General features: G+C 40.8%; 1 long non-coding RNA gene across 1 annotated transcript in view; it reads right to left on the bottom strand.

Annotated features, from left to right (window-relative positions):
• Nucleotides 1–1,391, bottom strand: part of LOC135203280 (uncharacterized) — a 5,606-nt gene extending 4,215 nt beyond the window's left edge. The window contains exon 1 of the long non-coding RNA XR_010311897.1: nt 1,255–1,391. This is a non-coding gene — a long non-coding RNA (uncharacterized LOC135203280). The remainder of the gene's footprint in view (nt 1–1,254) is intronic.
• Nucleotides 1,392–4,899: the final 3,508 nt, after the last annotated feature.

Here is a 4,899-nt window from a genome sequence, read left to right as displayed (position 1 = left end):
CAAATCAAGCTCCCCGCGACCGTCAATGGAATACACTACCCAGTTTTTACAATGTGTAGAAAATGTTCTAATCTAATGAGCTATTCATGAGTTTTATGCAATGATGCACTCAATTCATATATACTCTGCAATGACCCAGAAATCACTGTAACCACAAATCCTCCGGGATTCCTTACAGTAAAACTAACATTTCATCTGTAAAATCAAGTAAAAAAAATTTAGAGATAATAAACTTCGTCTATTACCTCAGAGAAAAAAATACCTGGTGTGCGGGATGTACAAGTTTGAAAAGAACTCTAAAGTCACGGCACTTCAAAACATCCTAATTGCTCTTACCAACAGTAATTACTCTAGGCACATTTCTCCAGACTTTTTTAATGAATGCGAGATTTGAACGGTCAACAAATCCTTCCTACCTTTTACCTGAACATTTTGTTCTTTAATACCTTCAGATCCCAAAAGACACTCATATGCATTATTATAATATAATACACCCTAAACGCAAATCTAAACTTTCGGCGACTCGGCTAAAAAATTTGGCCTGAAACAGCAGGCAAAAACTGGCGCATGTTAAAGAAGTTGGACAGCGAGGTGTGACCAGACAAAAGAGGAGTGATAAGAAGTAAACAGCATTTCCATGTCGTCGAATGATGGTGGAAACAAGCCTTGTAGAGAGACATGCAGAATAGACCGCCAGATTATGGAAAGCCAAATGTCCCCTGGCCTGTTCCTTTCTCACCCATCTTCGACTCTTATTTTGCACTCAATCAGAAGAGAGAGCAGCTAGCGGGGAACGAACCCCAAACACTGCAGATGGCTGACTCACACATCCATGGAACTGCTCGATAGTGGAGTAGGAAGTTGTTCGTTTCGGAAGTAAGTTTTCATACCAAAGTATGGAAAGGACAGTACTGTCAATAAACAACACTCTCAATGAATAGTACGTCAAAATAAGTAATGAAAATGATTCACCAGGATGAAAAAGATGATTATATTTACAGCAAATAAGACATCTCCGGAGACATAATATAATTTGCATGATATTTGAAAAGTGAAGTAAATTTGACAATGGGAAAAGTGTTGCAAAATCTGCATGGTACGTGACCTCCAATGGGATGGAGAGAAGGACTAACGTCATCATAATTCAGTTAATAAAGCCAACAAGAGAAATGTACTACTGTTAAGTGAAACCGTCCAAAGGAACCCCACTCAGCAATTCGGTACTCGTAACAACCAGAACATATTTTCACTTACTTAGCAGCTGTAAGAGACGATGCGCGTGAAGTCTACACTTGGCACCTGCAGGTAAACTGGCGCTTCCCATTCAATCACTGGGTATATATTCACTATAGGTTCTGGAGGCGGTGCAGGTGGTGGTAAGTGACTCCGCCTATTCAACACCCACACGCTTACAAAGCACCAATCAAAATTGGAAAACTTTCAAGGGCAATACATCGAGATAATTACCCTAAACATTTGGTTTACCCCCACATTACATACATACATGCATACATACATACATACATACATACATACATACATACATTTATATATATATATATATAATATATATATATATATATATTAGATATATAATATATATAATAAGGATATAAACCAGATGTTTTGGTAATTATCTCGATGTATTGGTCTTTAAAGATTTCCAGATTTGATTGGTGCCTTTCAAGTGTATGGGTGTTGAAATGGCGATGTCACTTGTCACCTTCACTGCCTTCGAAACCTTTACAAGAAAGAAATGATATATCACTATTGGATCAGGAGGACATGAAAATCCCGAAAAATTCATGTAAAAACTAGAAACTCATATTTCCTGAATCACACAAAGTAAGCAACGATATTTGTAGTTTTCAGCGACATCAAAGACCTGTTTTTTATGGGACTGATAAATACAAGAAGGAACGTATATCAGTATTTGATAAAGAGGACATGAAAATCCCGAGGAATTTACGCAAAAACTAGAAACTCATATTTCCTAAATCACGCAAAAGGAAGCTGTCACTTTTTATTTAGAGAAAATAATGCGTTTCCTCAATGGTCCAGTATATTGAAGTATTTGAAAGGAAAAAAAGGAAGTCACATAACAGACGAAGAGTATAAACGTTTATTTGCCTCTGGTGGCATTTGTAGTGTCTATATGGTTTTACAAAAAAATCCCCGTAAATTCATGATCCCTTATGGAGTGGGCCAGGAATGAATATACCTTATATTTTTTAGATAATATGGAGCATTTTTAACTGAGAAAAAATTGACTTCTATCATGTAAACTTTAGCGGGAGTTGCTGAGGAGGATCCACTTTAGAGAGGCACTGCTCTGTGGAGTGCCCTTGTTTATTGCAACAGCCACACATGGGCTTCCATGGAGGGTTATTGGGGCATTGGGTAGTCTGAGAGGTGGCAGCAGGAGGGAGAGAGAGAGCGGGGCGAATCTTCTACTTAAAGAACTCTGCAGCGCATGGTGGGTGTCGTAAGCGTTCGCCCATTTACGGTACTCCAAAATGGTTTTACGGGCCTTGTCCACCAAGTGGGTGGCAAGATCAAGGGGAGTGTAGAACAGGTAGTCCTCCAATTGGAAGAGTTCTAAGAGTCCCTCAATGGATGTTGCATTGGAGATCTTCATCCACTTCTGCAGTGCTGGTGTCTTCTTGGCTGCCCATTCCGTCCAGGTTTAGTTAGCCTCCTTGGGCATGCTCCTCCACTTCTGCCTCCACCGGTCTCGTGTCAGCTTGTAAACCCCAAGGACTGCCTCTCGGACGAAGGCGTGGTCTTGTCGCTAGTTGAGGGGGAGGGTTTGGAATGCAGTACATCCTTTGCCAGCGAGATGCTTGTCAAGGAGGAAGGCCGCTTCCTGAAGTGTAGGATAGAAGGTCCCAAACACCTGCTCGACATGATCGAGCCAGGTTTCAGGCTTCTTATCGTCCCAAGTCCTAATAAGGGTTCCCATGCAGTGGAGATGAGAATGTGAAGGCGGGTACCCAGGGGACATTGCACTCGGGGTGCCATAGCCAGTTGATGGGCTCTTTCTGTAGCTTCTCTTCTCTCTTGGGTTCTATCTGCAACTTCTCTTCTCTCTCTCTCTCTCCTCTCTCTCTCTACTCTCTCGCTCTCATCTACTCTCTCCTCTCCTTCCCCTCTCTCTCTCTCTCTCTCTGCTACTTCTCTTTCCTTCTGGGCTTTTCTTTCTTTCTCACTTTTGGCTACCTGGAACGCTCTTTCTGCAGATTCTTTCATTTCAGTTTTGTGCCCTCCAGCCTCGTAGCTTTCCCGGCTTTAGTGAAGGCCTTAACCTCTCCAGTGCTGCACTAGCCTGGGGAACTGGGTATATTCACACCGGTACTAACCTGGAATAATAAGATGGATGGCAGTCCCAAAACAGCAAATATCGCTACGGGTATGCGGAATAACTCAACGCTATACCAGGAAAATAACTAAGATCCCTATGGCTAGAATATGTGCAGAAGCACTTGGGATGCCAGCCAAAAGGCTTGAAAATGTCCTCCACACAGTACGGAAATCTCAGGCAGGTGACAACGAAATGACAGTTGAAACAAATTGTGAATGTTTCACGCAAATGACGTGGGAATGGTAGTCCAAAGACTTTAAATGAAATCCACTCAGGTGCGAAATAATTCACGCAGGCTGTAAATGAATGCCACATAAGGGTGGAAAACTCAAAGCAAATACTGTGTTCAATTGCAGTTAGATCCCTGTAAATAACAGTTAATCTAGGCTGTAAATGAATGCCACTTAAAGGCAGAACACTCAACACCGATACTGTGTTAAATTGCAGTTGGACCTCTGTAAATAACAGTTCAACTAGGTTGTAAATGAATGCCACATAAGGGCGGAAAACTCAATGCCAATACTGTGTTAAACTGCAATTGGATTCTTGTAAATAAGAGTTCAACTGGGCTGTAAATGAATTCCACGTAAGCGCGGAAACTCAACACGAATTGACGTGGTAAATTGTAGTTGATGAAATGAAAATTTATATGTCATTTTATAATGCGTTACACCAACTTCACGGAATTTCCTGAGATGCTGATATAGCGCAAGTTAAGCTCCATCATAATCTTGAGTTTGAAGTTTTTCCTCACCACCTAATCTATAGGTTTTTCTCCCATGCAAAATTAAAAAGTCTCGTAATTGTCGCGAATTTGAGTTCCTGGAGAATTTGGTCTCGCACATGTTCACTAGACAATAGGGCGGTTTGGGGAGGTGACTGGACTCGCACATGACAATGAGAGAGATGGTGGGACTTACAGAGAGAGAGAGAGAGAGAGAGAGAGAGGGGGGGGGGGGGGGGTTGAATGAATTTGCGCTAACGATAGTTATCGTTTTACTTGGATTTTATTTTATTTTATTTTTTATAAAAGTTGACAAATAGATAGGACTCGATTATAGATACGTAGGAACAATCCGTATACAAGGATTTTATTACTTCAGATCCTGCCTAAACACGTGGGTTTTTACCACAGAGAGAGAGAGAGAGAGAGGCTGATAATAAATGGTACTACCATGCTCTTGTTGGAAAAAAATAAAAGGATATTGAGGATTTAGCAATGTGAGTTTTATCACATCACCGTGATTCATATATATGCATGAAGCTACAAATGTCTTTTAATATCTAACTCGCTATTCGTAGGAATTGATATATTTCCATGTATGTTAACGAAAGCGGGGAATTTTAGTTGATAAAACATTCGTCTGCTCATGGGCTCGAACCATGGAACCAAGAATTCAGGATGTACAATGAAGCTCTTTAGACCACAAGTCTATCACGAGCTATATAAGTTAATGCTGCCTCTCACCTGCAAATTCTTGTCGTGCTCAGGTATCCATTGTGTATGTGTAAGTGTAGGCATATATATATACACACAC

Source organism: Macrobrachium nipponense, chromosome 36 (genome assembly GCF_015104395.2).
Source record: "Macrobrachium nipponense isolate FS-2020 chromosome 36, ASM1510439v2, whole genome shotgun sequence".
Classification (NCBI taxonomy): Eukaryota; Metazoa; Arthropoda; class Malacostraca; order Decapoda; family Palaemonidae; genus Macrobrachium; species Macrobrachium nipponense.
The sequence above is the reverse complement of the archived record's forward strand: the minus strand, read 5'-3'. Positions and strand labels throughout refer to the sequence as shown.